Genomic DNA, 18,479 nt, shown 5'->3' with positions numbered 1-18,479 from the left:
TCTAAGCAATACAATTAAAAATGCTTATAAAACATAAACCAAACGTTGCAGGTGGTCATTTCTTCATGCGCAGTGATAAACTCGGCACTCTGACGCACCCAAGAGCGCTTTTTACTTTGCCAACCTAACCAGAGTGACGGGAGAGGCACCATCCAGAAAACGTGCTCAGCTCGTCGAGAATATGCGATTTAAGCAATAAAACTAAAAATGCTTATAAAACATAAACCAAACGTTGCAGGTGGTCATTTCTGCATGCGCAGTGATAAACTGGGCACTCTGAAGCCCCCAAGAGCGCTTTTTACTATGCCAACCTAACCAGAGTGACGGGACAGGCACCATCCAGAAAACGTGCTCAGCTCGTCGAGAAAATGCGATTTAAGCAATAAAACAAAAAATGCTTATAAAACAAACCAAACGTTGCAGGTGGTCATTTCTGCATGCGCAGTGATAAACCCGGCACTCTGAAGCACCCAAGAGCGCTTTTTACTAGAAATAGTGCTCAGCTCGTCGAGAAAATGCGCTCTAAGCAATACAATTAAAAATGCTCATAAAACATAAACCAAACGTTGCAGGTGGTCATTTCTTTATGTGCAGTGATAAACTCGGCACTCTGAAGCACCCAAGAGCGCTTTTTACTTTGCCAACCTAACCAGAGTGACGGGAGAGGCACCATCCAGAAAACGTGCTCAGCTCGTCGAGAAAATGCGATTTAAGCAATAAAACTAAAAATGCTTATAAAACATAAACCAAACGTTGCAGGTGGTCATTTCTGCATGCGCAGTGATAAACTGGGCACTCTGAAGCCCCCAAGAGAGCTTTTTACTATGCCAACCTAACCAGAGTGACGGGAGAGGCACCATCCAGAAAACGTGCTCAGCTCGTCGAGAAAATGCGATTTAAGCAATAAAACAAAAAATGCTTATAAAACATAAACCAAACGTTGCAGGTGGTCATTTCTGCATGCGCAGTGATAAACCCGGCACTCTGAAGCACCCAAGAGCGCTTTTTACTAGAAATAGTGCTCAGCTCGTCGAGAAAATGCGCTCTAAGCAATACAATTAAAAATGCTCATAAAACATAAACCAAACGTTGCAGGTGGTCATTTCTTTATGTGCAGTGATAAACTCGGCACTCTGAAGCACCCAAGAGCGCTTTTTACTTTGCCAACCTAACCAGAGTGACGGGAGAGGCACCATCCAGAAAACGTGCTCAGCTCGTCGAGAAAATGCGATTTAAGCAATAAAACTAAAAATGCTTATAAAACATAAACCAAACGTTGCAGGTGGTCATTTCTGCATGCACAGTGATAAACTGGGCACTCTGAAGCCCCCAAGAGCGCTTTTTACTATGCCAACCTAACCAGAGTGACGGGAGAGGCACCATCCAGAAAACGTGCTCAGCTCGTCGAGAAAATGCGATTTAAGCAATAAAACAAAAAATGCTTATAAAACATAAACCAAACGTTGCAGGTGGTCATTTCTGCATGCGCAGTGATAAACCCGGCACTCTGAAGCACCCAAGAGCGCTTTTTACTAGAAATAGTGCTCAGCTCGTCGAGAAAATGCGCTCTAAGCAATACAATTAAAAATGCTCATAAAACATAAACCAAACGTTGCAGGTGGTCATTTCTTTATGTGCAGTGATAAACTCGGCACTCTGAAGCACCCAAGAGCGCTTTTTACTTTGCCAACCTAACCAGAGTGACGGGAGAGGCACCATCCAGAAAACGTGCTCAGCTCGTCGAGAAAATGCGATTTAAGCAATAAAACTAAAAATGCTTATAAAACATAAACCAAACGTTGCAGGTGGTCATTTCTGCATGCGCAGTGATAAACTGGGCACTCTGAATCCCCAAAGAGCGCTTTTTACTATGCCAACCTAACCAGAGTGACGGGAGAGGCACCATCCAGAAAACGTGCTCAGCTCGTCGAGAAAATGCGATTTAAGCAATAAAACAAAAAATGCTTATAAAACATAAACCAAACGTTGCAGGTGGTCATTTCTGCATGCGCAGTGATAAACCCGGCACTCTGAAGCACCCAAGAGCGCTTTTTACTAGAAATAGTGCTCAGCTCGTCGAGAAAATGCGCTCTAAGCAATACAATTAAAAATGCTCATAAAACATAAACCAAACGTTGCAGGTGGTCATTTCTTTATGTGCAGTGATAAACTCGGCACTCTGAAGCACCCAAGAGCGCTTTTTACTTTGCCAACCTAACCAGAGTGACGGGAGAGGCACCATCCAGAAAACGTGCTCAGCTCGTCGAGAAAATGCGATTTAAGCAATAAAACTAAAAATGCTTATAAAACATAAACCAAACGTTGCAGGTGGTCATTTCTGCATGCGCAGTGATAAACTGGGCACTCTGAAGCCCCCAAGAGCGCTTTTTACTATGCCAACCTAACCAGAGTGACGGGAGAGGCACCATCCAGAAAACGTGCTCAGCTCGTCGAGAAAATGCGATTTAAGCAATAAAACAAAAAATGCTTATAAAACATAAACCAAACGTTGCAGGTGGTCATTTCTGCATGCGCAGTGATGAACCCGGCACTCTGAAGCACCCAAGAGCGCTTTTTACTAGAAATAGTGCTCAGCTCGTCGAGAAAATGCGCTCTAAGCAATACAATTAAAAATGCTCATAAAACATAAACCAAACGTTGCAGGTGGTCATTTCTTTATGTGCAGTGATAAACTCGGCACTCTGAAGCACCCAAGAGCGCTTTTTACTTTGCCAACCTAACCAGAGTGACGGGAGAGGCACCATCCAGAAAACGTGCTCAGCTCGTCGAGAAAAAGCGATTTAAGCAATAAAACTAAAAATGCTTATAAAACATAAACCAAACGTTGCAGGTTGTCATTTCTTCATGCGCAGTGATAAACTCCGCACTCTGAAGGACCCAAGAGCGCTTTTTACTATGCCAACTTAACCACAGTGACGTGAGGCGACCGGGCGCGGACGCTAACTCACGCCCGGCAAGAGCGCTCGGAAGGCGTATAGGCTTTCACGGAAGCCCCGCCAGCATGTCCGCGGGCCATTTAGGGTCCCATAAGTGACCGTGCGCGGTCTCTAACTCACGCCCGGCAGGAGTGCTCGGAGGGCGGATAGGCTTTCACGGAGGAACCGCCAGCCGGTCCGCGGGCTATTTAGGGTCCCATAACTGATGTCAAACGCGCACTTTATTAAAGTGGCACCGGCTCCCCAGTAACGGGTTCAATAAGCCGGGGGTGAAGGGACTCGTCCGTAGCTGACCACCCGAGTTAAATTAATTCTACCAGAATCAATCTAATTTCTTTACGACGCCAATCCTTTTTAAGTCATCCGACGCGCGAGCCGAGTAACTCTATTCGAGGCGAGTCGTCGATATGACCGCGCCGTAATGATGGCTCCCTTCGGTTGTTTGATGCTGGTATTACGTTACGGATATTTTTTAGATGTCTTTGTTAAGACCTCAAGGATTCGTTAATTTACTAGAGCGCCCTCGCTCTAGCTGCACTCAAGATAACTACTTCGAACCAGATCTGACAATTCCTGATGTTAAGGATTAAAGCTGTCTTCACTTTAAAAAGAATTGAACGGATTTAAAGAATGACTATGATAGGGAAATAAAGACATTTTAAAGTTGTAATTACCGCATATAAAACCATGCTCGACATAGTTAATACGAAATAATCGATAACCGAATTAAGGCTTAAGAAGAGATTTAATGAATAAGCAAGAAAAAGACTTCCAAGTCGAAAAAAACAAAAAACAAGACTCACCCACACAGAACAAAAGAGGAGACTAAAGGTCTAAAATCCTATTTGGTTGAACAAGTCGAGTGATCGGCTCTCCTTTGCTCCAAAATCCGAATTCTGTTTAAAAAAGAGGAAAGGTCTGGCCGTGAGGAGCCTAGCCTAAAAAGTAAAATTGGCGACTTCTCCTTTCTGCCCCAGCGGCTGTCTCTCTGCCTTCCTCGAAGCTTAAAATTTGACAAAGTCCAATTCGAAGACTCTGGAAATTCATCTTAGTAGATTTTGGTTCAATCTGAAAAAGAATGCAAAGTCCATCTTCGTTCTTTTAGTCCGGGCAGCGACACGGCCATCGCCGTGATTTCGGAGAAGCGCCGCCCCGACTGGGGAGGAGGAGCGCCGCCGCTCTGTGTCCTGCCGTCATATTTATATGCTTCTGGCATTACCTCATCGGAATTACCTCATCGGAATTACCCCACCGGAATACGTGGGTGCACCTCGGTTGTCCTGGCAACCTTGCTTCAAGCAGCAATCACCCTTAATAGGTGTTTCCTGTTTTGCTCGTTCCGGCATTACCTCATCGGAATTACCTCACCGGAATACGTGGGTGTACCTCGGTTGTCCTGGCAACCTTGCTTCAAGCAGCAATCACCCTTAATTGGTGTTTCCTGTTTTGCTCGTTCCGGCATTACCTCATCAGAATTACCTCACCGGAATTACCCCACCGGAATACGTGGGTGCCCCTCGGTTGTCTTGGCAACCTTGCTTCAAGCAGCAATCACCCTTAATAGGTGTTTCCTGTTTTGCTCGTTCTGGCATTTAGTATATAGCCCTTAATGTCTCCTCTTCAACTTAATACATTCAGGTATGGATGGAACACCAATGTTAAATACAGGTTGGACAAAACATTGCAACATGAATCACATATATCTTGTCACATAATAGTACTTAACACAATAATGGGTTCCTCCAACTTAAACACATATATTGATATTGCTCAAGCTGTTACATCTTAAAATTATGGCATAGCAAACTCTTATTCCAAAATTGTGCGTTGCTACGTGTTTGAACAGGTCGTGTCCTCCCAATTGCTAACAATTTAATTGATTAGATTTGTTAATTTCCATCCGGTCACCCCTATGTCAAGCTTTAACACCATCTCCTGGTGAAATTTTGAACTACGACATGTTTTGGGATAGCCAATGTGCCTGGGCCAAATTCAATACCTAATTTTACACCATCTGTACCACCATGCCACTCGACACCCCCCGCTTGGATTCTGGGACAGGCAACATAACCCCCCACCACAGTTGGGAGCCACTCTGGCATCTCGTCCTTGGAAAAAAAAAAATTATATGTCCACCACTTCTCCAGTAGAGGAATCAGGGAGTAGTTCGTCGGGCGGGCCGAGACAGCCCTATCCCGCAAGCCACTCCAGGGTCCGAAGCAAGCGCTTCACGCAGTCCTGAATGAACACGCCGCCGTGACGGACGCTGATGTCGTCGTTGCTGCCGTTGCCATTGTTGTCGATGTTGTCGTTGACGTCGTCGTTGAAGTCCCCCTCAGTGATGGCTTGAAGAAGAAGCCGTCACCGGACCAATGTCGAAGGCAAGGTCCTCCGCGCCGAGGGGAGGGTCACACAGCCACGACAGGAGCAGCATCGGGTCCCTCTACTCGGGTGTAGAAGTCTTTGGACACAGGACGATGAGCCAGGCTAACAGCCACACACCGGCCACACTGCCAGTGGGACGTGAAGCATCGTGAACCGTCCAGGTGGCCCTAAGCCATGTGAACCGGAGGCCAGATGGTGCGACAGGATATCACTCTGTCTCAAAACGAGGGCAACCCATGGTCTCGGTGGGCCATGGGACGTCTCGAGTTGCGTTACTGAAGTCATCAGGTCAGAGTAGCCACCCCATCTAAGGCGCTCCACTCAGCCTGCTCTCCTTGCTTGACATTAGGGGCAAGCCATTTAAGGACGGCGGGGATGTGGGAAAGCCACAGCTCACCACAACCGCCCTTCCGACCGTCCAGGCTAATTTCGACAGATTCAATCTACTAAGAATGCACCTGGGTGCATTCAAAACACGTACTTGTCTGAAACACATAGACGCACAAGTTTAAAACATAGAACGGTCAATCCCTCCGCATGGCAGAGGGACTGGCCGGCAGGTGTTTATCGCTCACATTTGCTTCCAAAATAAAACACAAAAATAAAATGGAAGTCGCTATTACAAAACTTTGCAACATTACACTTTGACACTCCCTGACAAATGCCTTCCTAGACAGGCTTTGAGGAGCCCTGTTAAGGAGACGTTTACAATTTGAAAAGGAGGAAGTTGTCCTTACCAACTCCTTCAACATTTTAGAATCAGGACTTATTTTATCGAATTCTTTTTGACACTCTCCCATGCCTTCCTAGACAGGCTTTTTGGAGCCCTGTTAAGAAGACGTTTACAATTTAAAAAAGGGGAGGAAGTTGGGGCCGGGGATTCAAATTCCTCCAGTATTTCCCTTTTTGTTTTTTGCTTTCTTCTCTCAATAATTGCTGAATTTAGTCTTGGGTAACCGGACACACTAGGCATTGCTGTACCATTGTGCTTGACTCTCCCCCTCCCAGAAGAGAGATTTCTTCGAACAAATTTATCCTCCACTTACATTTGCAAATCAAATCTAATGTAAGATTAGCAAAGTTGGCCGGTGCGTTAAAACTACCAAATTTACCAGTCTAAATTTGCACCATTTGTTTCCCCCCCCCCACTCCATGTTACATGACACGGCCCCTTTGGATTGAGAACCAGGTAATAAATCACCCCGTGCCCAACCCACTTCATGAGCTAATCAGTCATTTCATCGTCGGAGATATTCACAACCCCAGCGGTCGTAGATGTAGGGCAGGCCGTTGTCCCATCCCCCTGTCTGGCGATCTCTGCAAGGGCGTTGATCAGGCGGGACAAGCGGTCAGAAGGGTCGTCGTCGTCTCTCTGAGCTTCCAACGAGAGGACTCTCAGCAGCGGAGGTGTCGAAATCCCAGTTGCAGTACTCACGGCGTCATCCTCATTGTCCGCCTCATCTCCGTGCCAATCACGAGCCCCGACGTCGTCTTCAGACACAGACGGAGCTCCCGGCGGGGAGCCAGCCTGTGAAATGGGGGGAATGTCGCCGCTGGAGCCAGGATTCTCACGTTGACGGATGCCGTCAGGAGCTTGACGCTCCAAGCACTCATCGCATGGTACTCCGCACTCAACGAAGGTCCCATTCAGGGACCAATGTCCAAAACAGCGGTCCCGACGTGCAGGCCGGACAAGTCCCACCGGGGCTCCGTTGGGCTGCTCCATCCCCTGAGGCGAGTCGCGCCCTGTACGCGGGGTGTTGTAAAAGTCCGCAGACAGCCGCCGGTGAACCGGACCGACGGTCAAGCAGCGGCCACACTGTGAATGTGATGTGACGCATCGGGCGCCGTTCTGTTGGTGCCACGTCATGTGGGTTGCCTCCGAAGCACCGATGTCGTCTTCCTCCTGGAGGCCTGGGTCTTCACTTCAGACTCCTTCCACTTGACAACGATGCTCACAAATGCTCAAACGGTGTTTGGTCGTCCCTGTTCCAATAAAAAGAGTCACATCGCCTAGGGACACAGCCCCGTGTGGCTCTTCTCAGCAGGTCCAGGGCCCGACCGGCCATTTTTCCGTTCGGTTTTCTTCGTATGATAACCGCACCTTTGCATGCGGCCAAACACACCAAGGCGGGGACAGCTAAATTGTCAGCTGTAATCTGGGTCTTTTGGTTACATCTTAGTTCGAATCGGGTCAGCTGGCAATGGTTTCAACTGCTCACCCTCTGGATTTTATTCTTCTAGCGTCTTGATCACGCTCACGATTCCTGTTGGCGTCAGCTCTTCTCACAGCTTCCAGCCCTTTATGTCTTGACAAGGAGTCCACAAGCACACCTCTTGTGCTGTCAACTCACATGGGTCCAGCGACATACTGGCCCCCATGGCACAGTGCTTGAAAGTCAATCCGTCTGTTCGCTGTCCTCTGCGACCTTGCACAGTTCATGCAAGGCAGCACGAATTGCACTTTCGGAAATCCAGAGCTCCAGCTTCTCCAACTCCTTCCGTGGAGGCACGGCTCCTCCGTGCCCTATGGCTTCATGTACGGCCGTTACCACATTCTTCACGGACTCACATATGGGACCACTTTCTGCGAGGGGTCTTGTCCCATTTCTCAACTCCTACAACTATAATTATCCTTTCTTGGACGTATCGATGAACCTTCATTCTTCCAGCAGGCCCCCTCCTAGGGCCCATCCGGTCTTCCTTTCACCCCCCCCGTAGTCATGTTCTTCCCAAATGGCCAGAATGTCTATGAGGGCTTCTTCTTCACCATAACGGCTGTCGGTTATGACTCTCACGCTCCCTGCGTGTCTGTTCACAACCTCAAACAGTCTTTCCAGCATTGTGGGAGCAACTTCTCTTGCCTGTGCGTCACCGGGCGTTCTTCCCCAACGTCGGTAACTCCTCTTAGGGATGAAGCCCCAATGGGCTTTCAGGTCTCCATCCTTTCTTGCTCCGTCTCTTTTCGCAGTGTCTGCTTCTGCGGGCCTGTCTGCAACTCGTTTCCTTTTGACATCTCATCAGTCTTGTGTGTGTGTGTTTGTGTGCTGGACACATGCATATAGCTTTCTTTTTGTGGCAATTGGACTGCCTCCACAACATTTTTTGCTGGCAAATCTTCTTCAGTCACTTTTCAATAATCTCCTGATTGTTCACAGCAAGAATGTTTATAAGTTTGAAGAAAGAAAAAAAAGAAAAACTTCAAAAATGTTCAGCTTCTTCTAAGTCAGCCGGCCTCAGAGGTTTTACACAAGGCTGTCGACAGTTCCCTTTTTCGAGACAGCTGTTTCCTCTTTTTCCTCTCTCAAAGATTCCGATAACTCACTTCCTCAATCAACTAGTTCTCATGACTTTAAGATTGAAATGTCTTTATTTCATAATTTTGCTTCATCCAATTTCAGACAGAATGCTCTCTGTCTTAAAAAAGGAAAAAAAAAAAATAGATTTTCTATTAGGGCTAGACCAGTTCCTGTAAACAACTAATCCCCCCACTTTTTTTTTTTTTCTTCCATTTTGCGGTGCAAACCAGACAAACTACAGTCCAGCAAATTCTTCAGTGCACCATTATAGCCAATTTCGTCTTACAACACATAACACCGACAGACAACATACAAACACACAAGCAACGCAGCGCAAATGTCATCTTCTCCCCGAGCACACTCAGCCCCCACCGGGCAAACGGCCTGCTCTGCTCTTCCTCTTTAGCTTTTTTCTTTTTTTCTTCATTCTCTAATACTCCTTCCTCAAAAAGCGCACACACTACACAGCGAGGCGCCGCTCCCATGCCGGCTCTACTATGTATTTAGCAAACTCTGGAGGCCAGCTTCGCTTCACAAGCCGCCTCCAAAAAATAGTTGTAGGTTCGAGCTGTCTCCTTTCGAAGCCTTCCCGTGTGCACTCGGAATAGGAACGATACAGCTCTTAGTTACTCAACGGCGCCTTTTGCGTCGCCTCTACTCAGAACACCAATTCGAGAACTCCTGCCTCGCTATTTGATGCTCTCAACGGCGGGATGCACTTCCTGCGTTACAATGTACCGCCACGCAAGAAACGTGCCCATGTACCGGCCCCTCTAGCTTTCGCAAGTTCTGCCGAACACTTTGCGAACAACATTAACGTTACTTTTAGTACTTCACACAAGTACAAGTTAAGAAGGAGATCATCCTTACTCATCCTTAAAGCAACGTGCTAAGGGGTAGCGGTCACCGTTTACTATGACACAAAACAGTTCTAATCCTCCCGTGCTTTTAAAGGTTCTTTTCTAGGAAACTCTATTCCTTAAAGAGACTGTTTTTATGTCACTCAAGGCCGTTCTGACATTTGTTTGTATCAGTGAGCGGAATTATGACAGTTCCTGGGAAGCAAGAACTGAAAAAACTCCACACAGGTTCGTTTTGGAGCTGCGAGCAAACATCTATTAATAAATCTTAACTCACAACCCCCCTCAACTCGTTGGGCGCCAAAATGTCAAACGCGCACTTTATTAAAGTGGCACCGGCTCCCCAGTAACGGGTTCAATAAGCCGGGGGTGAAGGGACTCGTCCGTAGCTGACCACCCGAGTTAAATTAATTCTACCAGAATCAATCTAATTTCTTTACGACGCCAATCCTTTTTAAGTCATCCGACGCGCGAGCCGAGTAACTCTATTCGAGGCGAGTCGTCGATATGACCGCGCCGTAATGATGGCTCCCTTCGGTTGTTTGATGCTGGTATTACGTTACGGATATTTTTTAGATGTCTTTGTTAAGACCTCAAGGATTCGTTAATTTACTAGAGCGCCCTCGCTCTAGCTGCACTCAAGATAACTACTTCGAACCAGATCTGACAATTCCTGATGTTAAGGATTAAAGCTGTCTTCACTTTAAAAAGAATTGAACGGATTTAAAGAATGACTATGATAGGGAAATAAAGACATTTTAAAGTTGTAATTACCGCATATAAAACCATGCTCGACATAGTTAATACGAAATAATCGATAACCGAATTAAGGCTTAAGAAGAGATTTAATGAATAAGCAAGAAAAAGACTTCCAAGTCGAAAAAACAAAAAACAAGACTCACCCACACAGAACAAAAGAGGAGACTAAAGGTCTAAAATCCTATTTGGTTGAACAAGTCGAGTGATCGGCTCTCCTTTGCTCCAAAATCCGAATTCTGTTTAAAAAAGAGGAAAGGTCTGGCCGTGAGGAGCCTAGCCTAAAAAGTAAAATTGGCGACTTCTCCTTTCTGCCCCAGCGGCTGTCTCTCTGCCTTCCTCGAAGCTTAAAATTTGACAAAGTCCAATTCGAAGACTCTGGAAATTCATCTTAGTAGATTTTGGTTCAATCTGAAAAAGAATGCAAAGTCCATCTTCGTTCTTTTAGTCCGGGCAGCGACACGGCCATCGCCGTGATTTCGGAGAAGCGCCGCCCCGACTGGGGAGGAGGAGCGCCGCCGCTCTGTGTCCTGCCGTCATATTTATATGCTTCTGGCATTACCTCATCGGAATTACCTCATCGGAATTACCCCACCGGAATACGTGGGTGCACCTCGGTTGTCCTGGCAACCTTGCTTCAAGCAGCAATCACCCTTAATAGGTGTTTCCTGTTTTGCTCGTTCCGGCATTACCTCATCGGAATTACCTCACCGGAATACGTGGGTGTACCTCGGTTGTCCTGGCAACCTTGCTTCAAGCAGCAATCACCCTTAATTGGTGTTTCCTGTTTTGCTCGTTCCGGCATTACCTCATCAGAATTACCTCACCGGAATTACCCCACCGGAATACGTGGGTGCCCCTCGGTTGTCTTGGCAACCTTGCTTCAAGCAGCAATCACCCTTAATAGGTGTTTCCTGTTTTGCTCGTTCTGGCATTTAGTATATAGCCCTTAATGTCTCCTCTTCAACTTAATACATTCAGGTATGGATGGAACACCAATGTTAAATACAGGTTGGACAAAACATTGCAACATGAATCACATATATCTTGTCACATAATAGTACTTAACACAATAATGGGTTCCTCCAACTTAAACACATATATTGATATTGCTCAAGCTGTTACATCTTAAAATTATGGCATAGCAAACTCTTATTCCAAAATTGTGCGTTGCTACGTGTTTGAACAGGTCGTGTCCTCCCAATTGCTAACAATTTAATTGATTAGATTTGTTAATTTCCATCCGGTCACCCCTATGTCAAGCTTTAACACCATCTCCTGGTGAAATTTTGAACTACGACATGTTTTGGGATAGCCAATGTGCCTGGGCCAAATTCAATACCTAATTTTACACCATCTGTACCACCATGCCACTCGACACTGACCGGGCGCGGTCTCAAACCCACGCCCGGCAGGAGTGCTCGGAGGGCGGATAGGCATTCACGGAGGTCCCGCCAGCCGGTCCGCGGGCTATTTAGGGTCCCATAACTGACCGGGCGCGGTCTCAAACTCAGGCCCGGCAGGAGTGCTCGGAGGGCGGATAGGCATTCACGGAAGTCCCGCCAGCCGGTCCGCGGGCTATTTAGGGTCCCATAACTGACCGGGCGCGGTCTCAAACTCAGGCCCGGCAGGAGTGCTCGGAGGGCGGATAGGCATTCACGGAGGTCCCGCCAGCCGGTCCGCGGGCTATTTAGGGTCCCATAACTGACCGGGCGCGGTCTCTAACCCACGCCCGGCAGGAGTGCTCGGAGGGCGGATAGGCATTCACGGAGGTCCCGCCAGCCGGTCCGCGGGCCATTCAGGGTCCCATACATGACCGGGCGCGGTCTCTAACCCACGCCCGGCGGGAGTGCTCGGAGGGCGGATAGGCATCCACGGACGTCCCGCCAGCCGGTCCGCGGGCCATTCAGGGTCCCATACATGACCGGGCGCGGTCTCGAACTCAGGCCCGGCAGGAGTGCTCGGAGGGCGGATAGGCATTCACGGAGGTACCGCCAGCAGGTCCGCGGGCCATTTAGGGTCCCATAAGTGACCGGGCGCGGTCTCGAACTCACGCCCGGCAGGAGTGCTCGGAGGGCGGATAGGCTTTCACGGTCGTACCGCCAGCCGGTCCGCGGGCCATTTAGGGTCCCATAAGTGACCGGGCGCGGTCTCTAACCCACGCCCGGCAGGAGTGCTCGGAGGGCGGACAGGCTTTCACGGAGCTCCCGCCAGCCGGTCCGCGGGCCATTTAGGGTCCCATAAGTGACCGGGCGCGGTCTCGAACTCACGCCCGGCAGGAGTGCTCGGAGGGCGGATAGGCTTTCACGGTGGTACCGCCAGCCGGTCCGCGGGCCATTTAGGGTCCCATAAGTGACCGGGCGCGGTCTCTAACTCAGGCCCGGCAGGAGTGCTCGGACGGCGGATAGGCATTCACGGATGTACCGCCAGCCGGTCCGCGGGCCAATTAGGGTCCCATAAGTGACCGGGCGCGGTCTCTAACCCACGCCCGGCAGGAGTGCTCGGAGGGCGGACAGGCTTTCACGGAGCTCCCGCCAGCAGGTCCGCGGGCCAAATAGGGTCCCATAAGGGACCGGGGGCGGACGCTAAACCACGCACTCAACTCGGCACTCTGAAGCACCCAAGAGCGCTTTTTACTAGAAAACGTGCTCAGCTCGTCGAGAAAATGCACTCTAAGCAATACAATTAAAAATGCTTATAAAACATAAACCAAACGTTGCAGGTGGTCATTTCTTCATGCGCAGTGATAAACTCGGCACTCTGACGCACCCAAGAGCGCTTTTTACTTTGCCAACCTAACCAGAGTGACGGGAGAGGCACCATCCAGAAAACGTGCTCAGCTCGTCGAGAATATGCGATTTAAGCAATAAAACTAAAAATGCTTATAAAACATAAACCAAACGTTGCAGGTGGTCATTTCTGCATGCGCAGTGATAAACTGGGCACTCTGAAGCCCCCAAGAGCGCTTTTTACTATGCCAACCTAACCAGAGTGACGGGACAGGCACCATCCAGAAAACGTGCTCAGCTCGTCGAGAAAATGCGATTTAAGCAATAAAACAAAAAATGCTTATAAAACAAACCAAACGTTGCAGGTGGTCATTTCTGCATGCGCAGTGATAAACCCGGCACTCTGAAGCACCCAAGAGCGCTTTTTACTAGAAATAGTGCTCAGCTCGTCGAGAAAATGCGCTCTAAGCAATACAATTAAAAATGCTCATAAAACATAAACCAAACGTTGCAGGTGGTCATTTCTTTATGTGCAGTGATAAACTCGGCACTCTGAAGCACCCTAAGAGCGCTTTTTACTTTGCCAACCTAACCAGAGTGACGGGAGAGGCACCATCCAGAAAACGTGCTCAGCTCGTCGAGAAAATGCGATTTAAGCAATAAAACTAAAAATGCTTATAAAACATAAACCAAACGTTGCAGGTGGTCATTTCTGCATGCGCAGTGATAAACTGGGCACTCTGAAGCCCCCAAGAGCGCTTTTTACTATGCCAACCTAACCAGAGTGACGGGAGAGGCACCATCCAGAAAACGTGCTCAGCTCGTCGAGAAAATGCGATTTAAGCAATAAAACAAAAAATGCTTATAAAACATAAACCAAACGTTGCAGGTGGTCATTTCTGCATGCGCAGTGATAAACCCGGCACTCTGAAGCACCCAAGAGCGCTTTTTACTAGAAATAGTGCTCAGCTCGTCGAGAAAATGCGCTCTAAGCAATACAATTAAAAATGCTCATAAAACATAAACCAAACGTTGCAGGTGGTCATTTCTTTATGTGCAGTGATAAACTCGGCACTCTGAAGCACCCAAGAGCGCTTTTTACTTTGCCAACCTAACCAGAGTGACGGGAGAGGCACCATCCAGAAAACGTGCTCAGCTCGTCGAGAAAATGCGATTTAAGCAATAAAACTAAAAATGCTTATAAAACATAAACCAAACGTTGCAGGTGGTCATTTCTGCATGCGCAGTGATAAACTGGGCACTCTGAAGCCCCCAAGAGCGCTTTTTACTATGCCAACCTAACCAGAGTGACGGGAGAGGCACCATCCAGAAAACGTGCTCAGCTCGTCGAGAAAATGCGATTTAAGCAATAAAACAAAAAATGCTTATAAAACATAAACCAAACGTTGCAGGTGGTCATTTCTGCATGCGCAGTGATAAACCCGGCACTCTGAAGCACCCAAGAGCGCTTTTTACTAGAAATAGTGCTCAGCTCGTCGAGAAAATGCGCTCTAAGCAATACAATTAAAAATGCTCATAAAACATAAACCAAACGTTGCAGGTGGTCATTTCTTTATGTGCAGTGATAAACTCGGCACTCTGAAGCACCCAAGAGCGCTTTTTACTTTGCCAACCTAACCAGAGTGACGGGAGAGGCACCATCCAGAAAACGTGCTCAGCTCGTCGAGAAAATGCGATTTAAGCAATAAAACTAAAAATGCTTATAAAACATAAACCAAACGTTGCAGGTGGTCATTTCTGCATGCGCAGTGATAAACTGGGCACTCTGAAGCCCCCAAGAGCGCTTTTTACTATGCCAACCTAACCAGAGTGACGGGAGAGGCACCATCCAGAAAACGTGCTCAGCTCGTCGAGAAAATGCGATTTAAGCAATAAAACAAAAAATGCTTATAAAACATAAACCAAACGTTGCAGGTGGTCATTTCTGCATGCGCAGTGATAAACCCGGCACTCTGAAGCACCCAAGAGCGCTTTTTACTAGAAATAGTGCTCAGCTCGTCGCGAAAATGCGCTCTAAGCAATACAATTAAAAATGCTCATAAAACATAAACCAAACGTTGCAGGTGGTCATTTCTTTATGTGCAGTGATAAACTCGGCACTCTGAAGCACCCAAGAGAGCTTTTTACTTTGCCAACCTAACCAGAGTGACGGGAGAGGCACCATCCAGAAAACGTGCTCAGCTCGTCGAGAAAATGCGATTTAAGCAATAAAACTAAAAATGTTATAAAACATAAACCAAACGTTGCAGGTGGTCATTTCTGCATGCGCAGTGATAAACTGGGCACTCTGAAGCCCCCAAGAGCGCTTTTTACTATGCCAACCTAACCAGAGTGACGGGAGAGGCACCATCCAGAAAACGTGCTCAGCTCGTCGAGAAAATGCGATTTAAGCAATAAAACAAAAAATGCTTATAAAACATAAACCAAACGTTGCAGGTGGTCATTTCTGCATGCGCAGTGATAAACCCGGCACTCTGAAGCACCCAAGAGCGCTTTTTACTAGAAATAGTGCTCAGCTCGTCGAGAAAATGCGCTCTAAGCAATACAATTAAAAATGCTCATAAAACATAAACCAAACGTTGCAGGTGGTCATTTCTTTATGTGCAGTGATAAACTCGGCACTCTGAAGCACCCAAGAGCGCTTTTTACTTTGCCAACCTAACCAGAGTGACGGGAGAGGCACCATCCAGAAAACGTGCTCAGCTCGTCGAGAAAATGCGATTTAAGCAATAAAACTAAAAATGCTTATAAAACATAAACCAAACGTTGCAGGTGGTCATTTCTGCATGCGCAGTGATAAACTGGGCACTCTGAAGCCCCCAAGAGCGCTTTTTACTATGCCAACCTAACCAGAGTGACGGGAGAGGCATCATCCAGAAAACGTGCTCAGCTCGTCGAGAAAATGCGATTTAAGCAATAAAACAAAAAATGCTTATAAAACATAAACCAAACGTTGCAGGTGGTCATTTCTGCATGCGCAGTGATAAACCCGGCACTCTGAAGCACCCAAGAGCGCTTTTTACTAGAAATAGTGCTCAGCTCGTCGAGAAAATGCGCTCTAAGCAATACAATTAAAAATGCTCATAAAACATAAACCAAACGTTGCAGGTGGTCATTTCTTTATGTGCAGTGATAAACTCGGCACTCTGAAGCACCCAAGAGCGCTTTTTACTTTGCCAACCTAACCAGAGTGACGGGAGAGGCACCATCCAGAAAACGTGCTCAGCTCGTCGAGAAAATGCGATTTAAGCAATAAAACTAAAAATGCTTATAAAACATAAACCAAACGTTGCAGGTTGTCATTTCTTCATGCGCAGTGATAAACTCCGCACTCTGAAGGACCCAAGAGCGCTTTTTACTATGCCAACTTAACCACAGTGACGTGAGGCGACCGGGCGCGGACGCTAACTCACGCCCGGCAAGAGCGCTCGGAAGGCGGATAGGCTTTCACGGAAGCCCCGTCAGCAGGTCCGCGGGCCATTTAGGGTCCCATAAGTGACCGTGCGCGGTCTCTAACTCACGACCGGCAGGAGTGCTCGGAGGGCGGATAGGCTTTCACGGAGGTACCCGCCAGCCGGTCCGCGGGCTATTTAGGGTCCCATAACTGACCGGGCGCGGTCTCAAACCCACGCCCGGCAGGAGTGCTCGGAGGGCGGATAGGCATTCACGGAAGTCCCGCCACGGGTCCGCGGGCTATTTAGGGTCCCATAACTGACCGGGCGCGGTCTCAAACTCAGGCCCGGCAGGAGTGCTCGGAGGGCGGATAGGCATTCACGGAAGTCCCGCCAGCCGGTCCGCGGGCTATTTAGGGTCCCATAACTGACCGGGCGCGGTCTCAAACTCAGGCCCGGCAGGAGTGCTCGGAGGGCGGATAGGCATTCACGGAGGTCCCGCCAGCCGGTCCGCGGGCCATTTAGGGTCCCATAAGTGACCGGGCGCGGTCTCTAACCCACGCCCGGCAGGAGTGCTCGGAGGGCGGACAGGCTTTCACGGAGCTCCCGCCAGCAGGTCCGCGGGCCATTTAGGGTCCCATAAATGACCGGGCGCGGTCTCGAACTCACGCCCGGCAGGAGTGCTCGGAGGGCGGATAGGCTTTCACGGTGGTACCGCCAGCCGGTCCGCGGGCCATTTAGGGTCCCATAAGTGACCGGGCGCGGTCTCTAACTCAGGCCCGGCAGGAGTGCTCGGACGGCGGATAGGCATTCACGGAGGGTACCGCCAGCCGGTCCGCGGGCCAATTAGGGTCCCATAAGTGACCGGGCGCGGTCTCTAACCCACGCCCGGCAGGAGTGCTCGGAGGGCGGACAGGCTTTCACGGAGCTCCCGCCAGCCGGTCCGCGGGCCAAATAGGGTCCCATAAGGGACCGGGGGCGGACGCTAAACCACGCACTCAACTCGGTACTCTGAAGCACCCAAGAGCGCTTTTTACTAGAAAACGTGCTCAGCTCGTCGAGAAAATGCGATTTAAGCAATAAAACTAAAAATGCTTATGAAACATAAACCAAACGTTGCAGGTGGTCATTTCTGCATGCGCAGTGATAAACTGGGCACTCTGAAGCCCCCAAGAGCGCTTTTTACTATGCCAACCTAACCAGAGTGACGGGAGAGGCACCATCCAGAAAACGTGCTCAGCTCGTCGAGAAAATGCGATTTAAGCAATAAAACAAAAAATGCTTATAAAACATAAACCAAACGTTGCAGGTGGTCATTTCTGCATGCGCAGTGATAAACCCGGCACTCTGAAGCACCCAAGAGTGCTTTTTACTAGAAATAGTGCTCAGCTCGTCGAGAAAATGCGCTCTAAGCAATACAATTAAAAATGCTCATAAAACATAAACCAAACGTTGCAGGTGGTCATTTCTTTATGTGCAGTGATAAACTCGGCACTCTGAAGCACCCAAGAGCGCTTTTTACTTTGCCAACCTAACCAGAGTGACGGGAGAGGCACCATCCAGAAAACGTGCTCAGCTCGTCGAGAAAATGCGATTTAAGCAATAAAACTAAAAATGCTTATAAAACATAAACCAAACGTTGCAGGTGGTCATTTCTGCATGCGCAGTGATAAACTGGGCACTCTGAAGCCCCCAAGAGCGCTTTTTACTATGCCAACCTAACCAGAGTGACGGGAGAGGCACCATCCAGAAAACGTGCTCAGCTCGTCGAGAAAATGCGATTTAAGCAATAAAACAAAAAATGCTTATAAAACATAAACCAAACGTTGCAGGTGGTCATTTCTGCATGCGCAGTGATAAACCCGGCACTCTGAAGCACCCAAGAGCGCTTTTTACTAGAAATAGTGCTCAGCTCGTCGAGAAAATGCGCTCTAAGCAATACAATTAAAAATGCTCATAAAACATAAACCAAACGTTGCAGGTGGTCATTTCTTTATGTGCAGTGATAAACTGGGCACTCTGAAGCCCCCAAGAGCGCTTTTTACTTTGCCAACCTAACCAGAGTGACGGGAGAGGCACC

This window comes from Syngnathus acus, unplaced genomic scaffold (assembly GCF_901709675.1).
Source record: "Syngnathus acus unplaced genomic scaffold, fSynAcu1.2, whole genome shotgun sequence".
NCBI classification, from domain to species: domain Eukaryota; kingdom Metazoa; phylum Chordata; class Actinopteri; order Syngnathiformes; family Syngnathidae; genus Syngnathus; species Syngnathus acus.
Note: the sequence above shows the minus strand (reverse complement) of the source record.